The sequence below is a fragment of the Cricetulus griseus genome, chromosome 10, assembly GCF_003668045.3.
Source record: "Cricetulus griseus strain 17A/GY chromosome 10, alternate assembly CriGri-PICRH-1.0, whole genome shotgun sequence".
Classification (NCBI taxonomy): Eukaryota; Metazoa; Chordata; class Mammalia; order Rodentia; family Cricetidae; genus Cricetulus; species Cricetulus griseus.
The window spans coordinates 29,280,513-29,296,670 of NC_048603.1; the positions used below are offsets into that span (position 1 = coordinate 29,280,513).

Genomic DNA, 16,158 nt, shown 5'->3' on the forward strand with positions numbered 1-16,158 from the left:
ATCCCAGTTCCCTTCTCCCTCCCGTCCTCCCCTACCACCCCCAACTAAAACCCTACCTATCCCACACCCTTTCTTCTAATCTACACCTGACTCAACCTTTCTGCTCCCTCATGACCTCTGCATCCTTCCTCTTCTTCCCTTCTCATTCTCGTAGCTCCCTCCCCCCTCTTCCCATGCTGTCAATTTGCTCAGGGGATCATGACCCTTCCCCCTTCTCCAGGGGACCATGTGTCTCTCTTAGGGTCCTCCTCGTTTCCTAGCTTCTCTGGCGGTGCTGATTGTAGGCTGGTAATCCTTTGCTCTATGTCTAAAATCCACATATGAGTGAGTCCATACCATGTTTGTCTTTTTGTGATTGGGTTACCTCGCTCAGAATGGTAACATCAGATATCTTTAAAAGATAGATATTTAATGTCATTTTGTTGCATGCGTGTGCGCACGTACATCCACGTATGTGCAGGTTCACGTGTGTGGAGGTCAGAAGACCACCTCAGCTGTTGTTCTTCAAGCACCATCCACCTTGATTCTTGATACATTGTTTCTTTATGGCCTGGAGTTGAACTAGACTAGGCTGGTCCCAGGGATCCACCTTAACCTCTAGGGATTGAACTCATGTCCTCAAGCTACAAGGCAAGCACTTTCCCAGCTGGGCTCTCACTCTAGCCCACTTAGAGTTTCTTTGAGTTTACCAAAACAACAGCAAGAGCAACCACACCTACCTGGCCCAGAATCTTTGCTTGGACTAAATGGCAGAAAGCAATGGAATTACTTTGCAGAGGTAAACAGAGTCCAGGAGTTTGCATATATCTTCATTCTTCACCAACTCAGTCCTCTTGAATGAAGACCAGCCGAAAGGCTCCACAAGACAGAAGGAAGAGAGGCAGGAAGACCTAAGATTTGACAGAGTGTCATTATTGGAAGGCTTGCTGATAAAACTCTGGTCCTAGATGACATCAAACCAGTTGGAGCCTCACAATTTGGGCCAGAAAGAACAGCATATTTAAGTCTAGGACAAAAATGGCTTCATCCTAGCTGGAATACACCTGGTGGCTTATCTTAACACCAGAGAGTGATGGATCCCTGGCGCCAGGGTTGGGTTGTAAAGCCCCACATAATACTCTAATGGTTTTATTTATGAGTAGTTTCAGTTTTCTGGGAAACTATAGAGTAAAAACCAACTAGCACCACTCAGGTGATCAGGGCAGCCATGATTCAAGATGGCTGCAGTCATGTCATGCAGGGTCTGTTCTGTGAGCCTTACTGTTGTCTACCCAGGTCATCCCATCCTCTGTCTTGGGCAGCCAGTCCTGAAACGGGAGTCATGCATCAGCCCACTGCAGGAGACGCACGGAAGGAACAGATACCAGATGAACGCAGCCCTTTCTCTCCTCCCTCCACACACAGACCGGCTTGGTCTTCCATCCTAGTTAACCTCCTGCCTCCAGACTGTTCCCCACCTCACAGCCAGGTGCCAAACTGTATCTCTTCCATGCTGTCCCCAGGCACGAGCCCCAAGCCCCTCGGCAGGGATTGCCACTCTCAGATCTCCAGCTTTCGTGACAAACATTTGTTCCCTTTCTTCCGGAGTGTCCAGTCAGCATCCCATATGTATGTGCAGGTCCAGTGCAAAACTCGGCCTTCAAAAAGAGTTCCTTTCACCACTTCTAGCTACAGAGAATTATCTTCTCAAATGATTGCTCAGGAATCAGCTTTGATTCTTCAAAAGTGCCAAATATCTTAGAGCTCCCATGCTTCAGATCTCCATAGTCACCGCCACTTTCCTGCTGGATCCTTTCTTGCCTGGACTCCACAATGGCGTCATGACCATTCCCAGGGTGCGTCTATCATCTCCAGATTGTTCTAAAATGCCGATCTCACTCCCCTGTCAGACACAAGCCACCCTGGGCATTTTCTTCTTGTTGAAGTTTAGTACTGTTAGACCCCCGAAAGTATCCGGGGTCCCAGGCCACGTTCTCGGTCACCCCAATCACCAGGCGGATTCGAGAGCTTGCTGCAAACTGCACGAGGCTTTATTGTAATTTAACGAGCTAACCCCATGTTAGCTCGGGTCTTTCACCCACCCGCCATGGCAGACGGCTAGCAAAGACGGTTTGAAGCCGCTGCGTACAGATCTTTATAGGGCAGCGTAAGGGGAGTGTTTAGGGGTACGCACAGGCTCACGATTGGTGTGCCTCCAGGCTTGGAGGGCCTGCCCTGTGTTGATTGGTCAACTGGTTGTTATGGCTCATAGGCCCTCCCAGGGCAGTTGCTATGCTCTGTGCGTCATTGCTGTGCGCTTGTCCGTAAAGCACACCCAGGGTGGTAAAGCATAGCGCCACCAGCTAACTTCTGATTGGTTCCTTGTCACAAGGCAGGCATCTGACTTTCTAGTGACTAGGTCAAGGTCATAGAAGCACATGTTTGGCTGTTATGGCTGCCGAAAGGGAAGCTGGTTCCTTCAGTACATTTGTTCCTGCCTCGGTACTCAGAGCTTGAAAGTCCTTCTACCTAGCATTTCCCTTCTCCTAGGAATTCCCACAGTGCCATCTCGGCATCCATGTCACCTCTTCCAAGCCCAGTGCCATCCCATCACACTCTCAGAGCACATCCCCACTCTCCCTTCATCATTACCCTGTATTATCTTGGAAGCTGTCACCATTCAAAATTATCACCCATTTGACTTCTTGTCTACCCCACGCACTATTAGGACACAAACGCCAGAAAACTGGCTTTAACTCCCACACCTAGAACAATGCCGGCATACATAGCGTAGGTGCTCACTGAACTGAGGTTGGCCAAACAAACCCCGACAGGACTGTGCATTTTCCTTTCCTCAGCCAACTTTATCCTTTGCCTTCCACATTTCCTTCCTGTCATGGCTCAAGCACCAGGATCCCGGAAGACAAGCCTTCCCTCCCCATTCCCACGAGTTTACTCAGTCCCTCTGTGGGCTTCCTTTTAGCCAGCTCCACCACAGTCCTTCCTGCATTATTCTCCATTGCTGTCTGGATCCATTTGCCCAAGTACACTGAGGCTCTGTGAGGACTCCATGTTACTCAGCCTTCTGCCCCCGTGCACACACCAGCTCTCTCCATACATCTCTCATCTCCTTACCATCCTTAACTACAAGATAATTGGGGTGGCTTGAATGAGAATGTCCCCCATAGGCTCATGTGTTTGAACGCTTGATCCCTAGATAGCAATGTTGTTTGGGAGATCATGGAACCTTTAGAAGGTGCACCCTTGCTGGAGGAATCACCTCTCTTCTCTCTCTCTCTCTCTCTCTCTCTCTCTCTCTCTCTCTCTCTCTCCCTCTCCTGCTGCTGCCTGCCATTATAGACTCTATCCCTCTGGAACCATACGCCAAAATAAACTCCTTTTTCTAAAGTTGTTTTGGTCCACAGTTTGGACCTGGTTGCAGCAACAGGAAAGTATACAAATGTAAAACAGCCTGCCCCTCCAGGCCCTTCTCCATCACAGGCTAACTTCATAGCACTTACCTTCAACCACAGCATTCCCACGGTTCGGTTGACTTCATTCACTCATCTTTCCTCTGCCTCCTTCGCCGTCTCCCTGGTGCCTAGAATAGTGGCTGAGACATAGCAGTTACTCAGGGCACACCGGTGGATACATGAGTCACCTGACATTTTTGTTAGCTAAAGGAATAGTTAATTGATTAGCCACCCCAATGCACCCCCAAAGGCAAAGACTTGATGTTATGCTTGCAGTCATTACTCGTGTTTTTCAAAACAAGACACGGGAACATGAGTCATAAAAATCACATTCCCAAACAGACATTAGGGAAAGGGTAAGAAGAGATGTAGCTAATGAGAAAAGTGTGTTTGGGGGCTCCGGGGCACCCACCGCCTAGCTCACTGACAGCTTGCTTCTTTTGTTTGGCAGAGAGAGCCTGAGCACAGTCCTCACTCTCTGTACTGTTATTCTAATTCACGACTGTAGCATCCGGGAGTTGAGGCAGCCATCTCAATATCCTACCTTGACGCTGGCCAGCAATTCCACTAGTGACCCCTCAGTGTATATTCCCTTCTTTCTCGATCTCGGTGAGGACCTCCTCTATGTAGCATCCAGCGCTACTGCTGGTCACTCTTGAAAGAAGAATGTCAATTTTATTTAGAGGGGAGTTGACTTATATAGCATCAGCAGTGCCCTAGGAAGAAACTCAGATCAAAGTCCAAGCTCTTAAGTCCCTGGCAATATGCAGATAATCTGCATATTTGTAAACAGGCCTTGTTGACAGGAGGGAAAATAAGGAAATAGCATCTAGCTGTGAGCCAGTAGCTCCCCAAGGGTACTGCGGATCAACCCTAGATAAGAGAAGAGAAGCAAACTCCCAGGGGTCCCCCACACCGGGCCAATGAGACGTTTTAGCCATCAGCTTGAAGGTAACCACCTAGCTGTTTGGATTCAACAGAGGTTACATTGCACTTGCCCTCAAGAAGATTAACAAAAAGGCTGGCAAGCTTGGGATGATATTCAGAAAGCATGTTGAAATGCAGATTCCAAGAAGAGTAAAGGAGTTTTAATGACCTCTTTCCAGGAGGGAGTCCCCACTTCTGCCTTCATCCAAGTCAGTGGGTTAGCGAGTCTTCCAGGAGGGATTCCCCCACATCTGCCTTCATCCAGGTCAATAGGTTATCGAGTATGTGATATATGTTAGTGACCTCTGATTAGCACCTTTCGTGTGACATATAACTCATGCCACCACATGGGGCACACGGATCCACAATATTGCTGAAAGGACAATCAATACAAGTTGAGAACGTGGAAGCCACAATGAGTAGCAAAAGAGACTGGGCCTGAGTTAACCCATAGGGCCAGCAGAATAGAAGCTAGCTCAGAGCTGCCGATAACTAGCCCCCAAGCTAATGTTTCATCAAGAGGCCATGTGGCCTGTCATAGGTCCATGTGAAGAGAAAGAAATGTATGGCTGTCCTAAAACAGGCTGTCAAATCCAGAAGTGCGCCCAAGAACAAAACCATCTGTCTTTACCATTGGATAAGGTCTTCCTGCCAAAGACAAGAAGGAGAGTTAGTCCCCTCCTTACAAAAGAACTTCTGAGAGAAGCAACATATGGGAACAGGGACTTGTTTTGTCTCATAGTTTAGAGGGTCAAGTTCACTAAGGTAGAGAACTGGAGAAAATCCGCCAGTGGCAATAGGTGTCTGCAATGTGTCTTGTTCACTGTAAGGAGCCTTGTAACCAGGCAGGCAAAGGCCTGGCTGAAGAAAGATTAAAGGAAAGGGAGCGTAGGCCCACTACGAAGCCCACTACGCAGCCCAACCTTGTAGATAAGAGTGAAAAATGTGTGAAATGTGGCAAAGTGTGATTAGCACGATTTAGCGAATTATTTAAGGACCAGCTCAGAACTAGGAATTTTAGAGTGTACCACGACTCTGTGTCCTGGAGCTCTCCCCCGCTAACCTAAGACAACCAGTCCAAACACTGGGCCCTCAGGAGACTCCAGAGGAGCAGAAGTCCCAAGCCTGAACTTGGGCGCTGCAGGAGAGGTGCCCCTGCTGTGAGACTATTGTCTGTGGTTCTTAGGATTGTTTGCTTATGCTTGTGTGTTGCTTTGAAGTGTGAAGTAAAACTTATATACTCAAAACCAACTCGCTGAGTTTGTCATTCCTCCCAGGTCACCTCTTGGTGGACCAGGTGATGTATAGGGGTCAGGCCAGAAGTAAGCTAGGTTACACCTCTCAGTGTCCGACCCCTGTTACCCATTTCTGCCAGCCATCCTACTGTATGAGAGACTCTACAACCTTCCCAAAAGGAGTTCTACCAATTAGGACCCAGTGCTCAAACACCCCAGCCTGTGAAAAACACCCCAAAAAACAATGGCTTCTACTTCCTGTCTTAATGAAGCAATGAATCGTGCCTACAGTAGCCAGCAAATGTGTGTGGTACCCAGTACAGAGGTTCCTGCCCTGGACTACACAGTGACTTCCCTGGGATGCTCAAGACTGCTGAGGTCTCAACTGCACTCTTAAAGATTCAGATGGGATGAGTTTCCCATGTAACCAGAGGAAAACCTCCTGCCCTGACAGCCTCGGGTTGAGAAGGTTCTGAAACCCAGGCTCCAGTTTCCCAAGAAGACCCCCCCCCCATCATACCTTCATCCCTTCCTAGAGTCCTTTAAATCAAATAAGAGACCTGTTGTCCAGAAGGGCTACTGCATCAGACATCTCCCCAGTTAGGTTTTATTCGTGCTTTTGTATCTTCTATAAAATCCTAATCCCTTAGATTAGCTTTTTGAGGCTTCTGTCTGCCTGCTACATATTCACCCAGCAAATAGTCCTGAGGAGCCCACTGTGAGCACACTGCTCCCATCTGTACAGTTTTTCTTCTGTTAAGGGACACAGAGAATAAACAGTACGACGTTATACCTTAATCGTTTCAAAGCCCCATAGTGTAACAAAGCCGAAGGGTGATGGTTATAGAGAGGCAGGTATGACAGTCCTGCTGCCTCCGGTGAGAACATTAGATAAAACTGTCTGCTCTGAGTTCCCAACGTGGAGGAGTCAGCCTCAGCTAAGAGAAAAATCACCCCCTCAGAAGCAACAGTGCGAGCCTCCAGACTGTCTCCTGCTCTCAATTCAGCTCTCCTTCTACAGTTAGGGCGTCTCCGGATCCCCTGCCTCTGCCTTTTGGATTTTCTCCACCACAGGTGCCATTCATTGCCCACCCCACCCCAGAAGCTTTCTGTAACCAGCCACTCCTCACTCTGCTTGTTCTAATCTACCCGCACTATCTGTGAACTATGTATGTGTAAGACAGAATTGCTGCTGTTTTTGCCCCCTGGGCAATGTCCTGAATTTGTTGTGGACAATCACACCCTTGACTTTACTGTCTTGTTATTTTACCTGGGCACTGGTCACCGAATTGCTGGTCCTTCATGCTGTAGATCTGGTTTCCTGATCCTTTGGAAGCTCCTAGAACAAGCCAAGCATTCCTTTCCGGCTCCCCAACAGAGCTATTTACAGGAGGGCTTGGCCAGGTTGTCAATAAGAGCCTGTTTAAATCAAAGAACTCATTAGCGAGCCTTGCCTCAAAACCATACTGCCTGCCATCATCTCCATTTTATAGATGAAGGAACCAAGTCCGAGGAAGATCCTGCATCTTGGCCACATGTCACACAGCTAAGATCTGAATTCATGTATGCCTGGGATCATATTCTGCACCAAACTATCTGACACGGCCTCACAAAGAGCCGAGGTGAGTATCCCATTCTAGATTTTTAAATAATGAAACAAAAATTTGTCAGAGAATGAACATGGATGGAGGTCATGCAGCTTGGGGCTGTGAGTGCCCCAAACTCAGATTTCTCCTTTTGGCCTCTCAAAAAGGTCAAACTTCTGAACTCAGATTTCTCCTCTCAAAAAGGTCAAAATTCTGGTCATGATTCAACCCAAGGATCCTCACTGTGTCCTCTCCTGGACGCAATGCTACCAAGGATGACATGACGGTGGCTGAAAATGCCCGATGAAATGGCAGGGGCAGAAGGTCAGATACGTTCACTCATTTCTAGTAATGGAGCCTTTCTCTTCTTCTCACCCTTCCCACTCTCTCCATGTCTTTGGAGTGGCAGAAATAAGGGAAGGACACAAGCCAGAACTTGCCCTGCACTGGCATCGAGCCCCAGAGAAGACCCAGCAGCCGTCTACAGAGCAGGTTTAATGTAGGCATAGAAAACAAAAATTCAGACCACAGACTAAAATTTAAGCTTCAGAAAATCCTGGACCTAAGTGTGTCCTGGACACTGTTTGGCACTTTCCTGTTTTAAATACCCTAGTTTAGTGTGAGCAATTGTGAGAACTTAACTTGTAAGACTCCCAGAAGCTCAGGCCTCCAGAATCTTTTCCCAGGACTGCAGCCACCCCAACCACCAGGGAGGAGGCAGAAACTTGATGCAAACAGCAAGAGGCTTTAATGAAAGGTAGACATTTGTACAAATGGACTCTCTCAGCATGCAGGCTAGAGAGTAGCCCCGTCCCCCAGGCACAGGCGTTTTTAAAGGCAAAAACCATAAGCTTAGAGAGGGGCCTTGACTCTCTGTCCGTTGAATATGTGACCAGAGTCATGGGTTCCTAGGAAGCCCTTTGTCTTGAGGGGAGGCCTGGGAATCAGATGGCCTCCTGACCCACCATTTGTAAAACCTGCAGACCTCAGGATGTGCCAACTGATGGTAGCTATCTCTTTGTTTCACAGGGACCCTTAATTGTTAATGATTGACACATTGGCCAGTGGGGCAATCTGTTTCCTTCATGAGCCCCTCGGGGAGGTTGGCCATCTGGGAATTCTTGGTACCCAGTTATCTTATGGCCTTGTAAGGGAGTAATTGCTGGTGGCTGGTAAATTCCAGGCACTAAGTCATAGTAGTAGCCTTGGTCAGTTTCTGGGCTATATTTATTTGCTAATTTTTAAGTCTTTCAAACTGTCAAGGGCTCAGGTACATGGCAAGCAACTGACAAGGCTTGGTTGAACCTAGACCGGCACAAAGACTATTTCTTCCTCCATAATAATAGCTAAAGTGCATGGTTCCAGACATGTACATAGATTTTGAAGGGTTTTTTTTTTGAGCTTATAATATAATAACAACATTTCTCCCTTCTCTTTCCTCCCTCCAAACCTTCTCATACACCCCTCCATACTCTCCTTCATGTCCATGGCTTCTTTTTGAACGAATGGTTATTACATGTATATACATACATGTAATGAATACTACAGGCATACATTCCTATACATCATTTGTTCAGTCGGGATAATGTCACTTGTACGAGTGTTTTCAGGGCTATCCATTTGGCACTGGACAGCCAGTGGGTGTGCTCTTCCCCGGTGAGGACCACTCTCTCACTCCCAGATTCCTTAGTTGCCCGTGGTCCTTTGGGTAGAGCTGTGACCCCCCTGGGTTTTTCTCCATCCAATCTGAGAGGTCCATTGGCATCATTCTTGTTCAGCTTACGTTTGGGCAGCCATGTGGGTGAGATTTTATGGGTAGAACTCCTTATGTGGATTTTTTAGATGGCCACTAGGGAATATTAACTCTCATAATAAGCAAACTTGCTCAAGCAAAGATGACGCCCGTGTTATGTGAGACTGCTCTCTCCCTGCTCCAAAAACCTTTTCTCTCCCCCTTGAGCTGCTCTGTGTTGGCCAGAAACAACTTTCGCTGCAGAAAGTATAGCTAGAGCAGTGGCCTTTTCCATAAAGCCACAGCACTGAGGGGAAATTGACGTCACCTGGGGAAACGGCCGGGGGTGGGGTGGGGTGGGGTGGGGGTGGGGTGGGGTGGGGGTTGAGTCTGGTGGTCAAGTCACATAAGTCTGTAAAACTCCCTCATGAGAAATGGCAAACGGAAGGCAGAAGTGCACGGTGCTTTTGCAAGTGAAAATTAGCTTGACTGAGCAAAAGGAGAAAAGGAGATGGAGAGATAACGGGGGGGGGGGTAGGGAGTGGTGCCTAGGGAAAGAAAGCATGATGACACTTCATGGGGAAATGTCAAGCAGGAGAGGTCTGTTCTGTGTAAATTAGACCATCTGGGCACCTTGCGTGGTGAGCTGGAAGGAGAGAGAGGGTTCTCAAAGGCCCTCAGATAACCCCAGGTGCATCTGTGAAGCCAAGTTTTGGTTTTGCTTGGTTTACCTGCCCGAGGATTTCCCTCTGAGACCCAAAGCAGGTCTTCTGACCAGAGAACTACCTGCCTGAAGGTTCTTTCTAGACGTAACCCACATTCTAATAATGCCTCTTGGAACAATCTTTTTTTTCTTTATCCCTGGAACTTTTTCTCCATCGTTGTGTAAATCATTGTCTGATCTAATTTGGGGAAGAGATGATTCCCAAGGGAATTAAAGGGAGATGATTGGCTGTATGGCCTGACAAAAACAGGATCTTTCTTTCTCCAAACCTACTCTACGGTCAGTGAATAACTTATGTGTGGAGTCTATGTTCTGTGACATTGCATGGGACAGAAGCTCTCAGTTAGATCTGACAGAGCGGGAACCCAGATTTCTGAAATAGTAGTCCGTGACTGCCATTACTACAGAATCCTCTGACAACTGGGAAGGTCACACACCCATTCCATAATGTTCTACATCAGCAGCCACAAACAGAGAGGATTCCCTTCCTGTCACTTGGGTTGGGTTAAAGAAAATTCTGGGCATGACCATAGGAATGATGTACAAACGTCCCAGGTTGAATAGCAGATTCCTGGTTGCAATTATTAGCACCAGAGTTGTGCAATGTCTCTGGGCAAATGACAATGCCCTGAGTGTGATGGGAAGTTTAAATAGCAGACTCTCCGACCTCCAGCCCATGTCTGAAAGTCCCTGCCTGTACTAGCCTGTCTGCTAGAGTGAAAACACATGAAGGTGCTTCCTGCTTCCTTATCCAAAGCCCCGGGGCCTTTGGCAAGCTTTCCTTGGAATGAAGGTTACCAAATCAACTATGTTTGGCCTTGCCCACTCTCTGTACCTTCTGATTATTCAGGTGTAGGAGAAAGTGAAGAGGTCACAAGGGGAGCCTTTTCCCATCCCAGGACAGCCTGAATCCCTGGTAGGTTCTGGGGACTCAGCCTCAGAGCAGTGGGTAAAGCCGGTGTTCTAGTACACAGTTGCATATATTTCATAATAGTTCCCGTTGTCCGTAAAAATCATTTACAAGGAACGGTGAGTATTCACCACACCCCAGAGCCTGTATCTGGGAGCCATTGGATAATGACAAAGAAGCTGTGCTGGCTTGAGCAAACCACTGGGTGACCCCATCAGGCTCTGCCTTGCAGAAAAAGAGGAATTTTGAGACTCTGAAAGTCAATACAAGGGGAGTTCATTTCTTCTATGTGGGTATCCCTTGACTTGGAGACAAAATGACTTCGATAGTCTTAAAACTGTCTGGTTATTAGTCTACTAAAGCAGTCTCTCTCTCTCTCTCTCTCTCTCTCTCTCTCTCTCTCTCTCTCTCTCTCTCTCTCTCACACACACACACACACACACACACACACACTGCACAATCCCTATATCCTTTCAGAGACAGTAATGCTCAAGCAGACAATAGGACGAGATGTGGAAGACAGTAGGACATACTCATGCCAGGGGAATCCCTGGAGCTCTTTGTCTGGGCCAGCCTAGTGAAACTGAAAAGCTCCAGGGTCAGCCAGAGACCTTGTCCCCCCAAATCAGGTGAGAAACAGGAAGATGGATCAATGCTTGCTGTGAAAGCAAAAGGACATGGGTTCGAATCCCCAGTATCTATGCAAAATCCACGCATGATCACAAGTGCCTACAACCCTAGTGTTGGGAGGCGGGGATATGGGTCGCAGGAGCTCCCTGGCCAGCCAGCCTAGTTGAAACAAGAAGCTTGCGGCTCAGTGAGAGACTCCAGGTAAAAAAATAACTCAAGAAAGAATGATGAAGACACTGGACACCCTCCTCTGGCATCCAAGTGAACACTCAGAGATACGCACACCTGTACACACATATGCTTATATGTTACACACCACACACATGTATACATACACCAAAAGGTAAGCGAGTAAATGTAGGACTTTTAATTTAAAAACAAAGATTGCACAGATTAAACGTATTTTGGGTTCTACAAAAAAAAAAAAAATGGTTCCAACAACAATCAGGCATGGGTGGGAAAGGGCTCGGGGGTTCCACCTCTCCTACTGGACTATTTGCTACTGACAGAATCAGAGACGTGTGGGGGGGATTGTGTGTGCACTAGTGAAGCCACTAGGCTCCAATGCTCACACAGTCCTAATCCAGTGCTCACACAGATGGCCTTGATTAAACTAAATGACTCACCACACAAAACCAGAACTTATGAACCTTGCAAAGGGATTGGCAGGGAAGATGAAAGGTTAGTAGAGACCGAAGGGATGTGGGGTGCGGGCGGCAAGAAATCTAAATATACCACATAGATGTATGCATGAAATTGACAAAAAAAAAACTAATCGGTGAAAGGTGTTTTTGGCGAATTTTAGAGACCTAGTAAAAACATAACCAGTCTAAAGAGAGCTAAGCAAGCAGCCTCCTGCACCAAAATACGCTAACAACTCCAGAGTTCTTGATGGAGGGGGGAAGGACAGAGGCATCCCTGCCTTCAAAGGGTTCCAAAGTGTGTGTGTGTGTGTGTGTGTGTGTGTGTGTGTGTGTGTGTAAGTGTGCGTGTGCCTGTGTGTGTGCCTGTGTGTGTGTACATGTGTGTGTCTCTCTGTGTGTGTGAGTGTATGTGGTGTGAGTGTGTGCATGTGAATGTGTGTGAGTGTGTGCATGAGTGTGTGTGTGTGTGAGAGTGAGTGTGAGTGTGTGTGTGTAGAAAGACTTGATTGAAACAGGCTGCTCTGAGAGCTTATCTAGGATGTATGTATGAGTTCTCCTACAGGGAGCCAGAACTCATGGGGGTGTGGGAGGGTGGTGATGGTGGGGGGAGAGTTGGGGAGGCTTCCTCTCAGAACACTTTGGGCTCTTGAATTATCTTTCTGTCATCCCTACCAGATGCTATGAGGACAGAGACTATCTCTGTCTCCCTAGTGTCTTCTTGGATGGATGGATGGATGGATGGATGGATGGATGGATGGATGGGTGTGTGGGTGGTGGATGGATGGATGGATGGATGGATGGATGGATGGATGGATGGGTGTGTGGGTGGTGGATGGATGGATGGATGGATGGATGGATGGATGATGGGTGGGTGGATGGATGGATGGATGGATGGATGGATGGATGGGTGTGTGGGTGGTGGATGGATGGATGGATGGATGGGTGTGTGTGTGGGTGGTGGATGGATGGATGAACGGACAGTTGCATGGATGGTTGGATATATGCACAACTCTTGGGAGTCAGATTCCTGGTCAACTCCCACTTCCTCCAAGGAGCCCATTTCTAGGATCAGAAAGTTTATTTTCTATGTCAGACCTCCTATACACACCTTTTGCCTTCAGTCTCATGAAAGTAAAGCGTCAAGTGGCAGGACAGCCGTGTCCTCCCTCGGTGTCTGTCTTAGCACTGCAGGCACCTGGTGGGCGACAGAGAGCCCAAGCAGCGTGTTTCACTTCTGGTCACAGAGCTACACCAGAATAGTTTAAAACATATCCTTGCTTACAGTCATTCTTCTTTGCTGCCTTAATGGAAGCCAGGAGAGCTGACCTGTGGCGTAAGAGATGTGTGACGTCAAACTTCAGTTTACAGGGAGAATGGGTCCAGCATCCGGGTTACAGCAACATCTGCTAACAGAGCCAGAGTCATCTCTCCGAGTCTTTTCTCCCCGTGCCTTCCACAGGGCTAAAATGTGAAGATGCTTCTGGCTGTGGGAGGGGCATGGAGGAAGAGTTGAGGCTAGTGACAGTAATATCAGGTCTTTGATCCCAGAGGACAGTGGTCAAGGGGCTTCCCTTGATCGAGGGACACATTCCCCTTTAGCTATTGTTGTGACTACAAAGTCCTTGTTCAACTTTCCATGAACGTAGAGGTATGAAAAAATCAGAGCAAGAGGGATCCAGACTCAGACAGTCTCTGCATACACAGTCATCCCTCAGGATGTGCTGGGGATTGGTTCTGGGACCTTCTGGAAATCATCATTCTCCAATGCTCAAGCCCCTCAGACAAGGTGGTGTAGTGTTCGCACATAGCCTTGGGGAATACCTTAAATGCACACAGTTTGAATACAGCTGCAATTGTTCCCTGCAGGCGGTTGGCCCACAGAGCGGAAGGACCTGTGGCTGTGGATGGCCCGGATCACACAGCAAGGCAGATTCCAGCCAATGGCTTTTATAGATCCAGTTGTCCAAAACCTCCCATGTCTGCTCATCCCGTCTCTTCTCCAGCTCCTCTCACTCCCCCAGGAAGCGCCCTAATGCTATTTGGGGGCGCCCTTCCAGCAAGAGCATCTGCTGTGGATGTCTGCACATGCAGTAAGTCTATCCTTGAAGCCCCTGCCACCAGGGTTCTCTAAAGGCAGGCGGGGTGCACACCCAGGGCATGTGTGTGTGTACATATGCACATGTATGCACATGTATGCATATCCCTGTAGTCATGTGTGTACATGTATGTACTTGCTTGGTGGGTTCTTGGTCCTACTAGTCAAGCCTACTGCTGACACACTGGCCTACCGTTCCCATAAGAGTCCAGTCCCTGCACATACGGATAAGAACGGCCTCCAGAATCAGTACAGAATTCTACCAGGAACATGCTTCCTGGATTCACTTAAAAGGGCAAAGTTACAAAAGGCACTGGCTGACGGTCCACTCTATACTTGGCTTTGGGTCAGAGATGAGCCAGAACTCTGATCACAGAGGCTCGGCCTTTCACCGTTCCTTGCTGTACCTCACCTAGCAGAGGATAGATACCCAACCCACCCGGGGGCAGCCGGAAGGGTCAGGGTTCATAACTTCAAGGATAGATGGGGACATGTAGACAGGGATTTGTGACTTGCCCAAGGACATGCAGAACTCTGAGTAGACTCCAAGACCCCCAAGGCTGGGTCTCTAGAGGGTTAGGAGCACCTCAGTTCTTAGCTCGGGACTGAAACAAGCAGCTAAAGCGAACATGAAACCAAATCAGACTCTGCAAACCAGACACTGTGCTCTGCCAGACTCTGATGAGACTGTCTAAGGAGCAATACGATAATGACAATTAGGTCAGGTCCATTGCCAGCACTACACACACGTTACTAAAATGTGGCAGGGATGGCGAGCCCCGTTTAACACACGGGAAGTCAAGGCTGGAAGAAGATGAATAGTATGCCCAAGATTGCACCGAGAGAAGGATGCCAAGATTGTCCCCAGCCCTCCTGTTCCCAAAATCGATTCCTTGTGACACTGGCTTTCCTCAAAAGGAAGGACATAGATAGAGCTGGGTGTCCTCATTTATTTTGGGTCACCATATGCTCAAACCCTAAACTAAGATATCTTCTTAAGGAAATTTAAGGAAAAAAAAAACCGTCAGAGAGAAGCTGCTGTATGAACAAGCTGGCTGAGATTACTCGTGGGTGGGAGAGACGTGTGTGTGTGTGTGTGTGTGTGTGTGTGTGTGTGTGTGTGTGTTAAACAGCTCAGCTCTGTATCTTTTCCTGAATTCTACTTGGCCAATCCAACAGAATGGAGCCTGCTTTTTCTGAGCATTAGATACTAAAAGATTTATTGAAGCTGGCCAGACACTACCCAGCTCATCCAATCCCCTGACAGACCTGGTTCTGGAAGGTCTAATTAGAAGATGGAGGGAAAATCCAAGGAGCCTTCCAGGGACAGGTGCTAAGTAAATTCATTCGGCTCTTTGCCTTCAGAACATGCTCGGCTTGCACAGCAGCTGGAAGAACCATGACTTAGGCATTCCAAGCCCTGGGGAAGTTGTGTTTCCATTGTTTCAGCTTCCAAAGACCAAAGCTGGGTCCTTAGCCCACACTCAACTTTCACTCTATTATACAAAGCTATTTATTTGGCTTTTCAGCTTATCGCATTATTGACATTGTTGGGTTTAATTAAAGGGAGGGACACTGGGGTCACGTTGCTGTCTACACACAAGCTGCAAGTGGTAGCCCTCATCATACTCTCACAAAGCTGATGGGACCCCCCAGGGAGCTCCCCTCTCCCCGCCCCCCTTCTCCATTCTGCTTCTGTTCAGTTCTGCTCAGTTCCGGAACTGAACAGAACCCGCCCGCTAGATGATAGAGGAGGGGTGAAGAGAAGAAGGGAGGGATGGACAAAGAAAGAAGGGGAAGAAAGCAAGAGGAAGAAGAAGAAGAAGAAGAAGAAGAAGAAGAAGAAGAAGAAGAAGAAGAAGAAGAAGAGAGAGAGAGAGAGAGAGAGAGAGAGAGAGAGAGAGAGAGAGAGAGAGAGAGAGAGAGAGAGGAGCTGAGAAAGAAGACATGGAGAAGGAAGACGGTGAAGAGGTAAGCGGAAAGGACAAAGAGGCCGCCACATCCAGCCCTGGACTCTGCGGAGAGGGAGAGGGAGAGAGACCAGACTTCCTGCCTTCAGAGACTCCACACTGATGGGACAGGCACGAGTGGACCAGCAGACTGCCGTGAAGCCTGGGGCACATCCTGCTCCACGGGGCAGAGGGCATGAGAACGGTGCAGACAGGTGAGGAAGGGCACGGAAGACTTTCAGAAAAGCTGCCACGCAGACTACAGTTTGAAAGA

At 48.1% G+C, this 16,158-nt stretch overlaps 1 long non-coding RNA gene across 10 annotated transcripts in view; it reads right to left on the reverse strand.

Annotated features, from left to right (window-relative positions):
• The window catches only part of LOC113837487, a 115,792-nt gene that overhangs the window by 25,648 nt on the left and 73,986 nt on the right, over positions 1–16,158 (reverse strand). For 9 of the 10 annotated variants that reach the window (XR_004771285.1, XR_003488083.2, XR_003488084.2 and 6 more), the window contains 5 exons: positions 6,885–7,033; positions 4,549–4,752; positions 3,997–4,106; positions 3,501–3,592; positions 720–890 (listed from right to left, as the gene is read on the reverse strand). This is a non-coding gene — a long non-coding RNA (uncharacterized LOC113837487). Of the gene's footprint in view, positions 1–719; positions 891–3,500; positions 3,593–3,996; positions 4,107–4,548; positions 4,753–6,884; positions 7,034–12,948; positions 13,167–16,158 lie in introns of all 10 variants that reach the window. The other variant, XR_004771280.1, reaches the window with a different exon arrangement.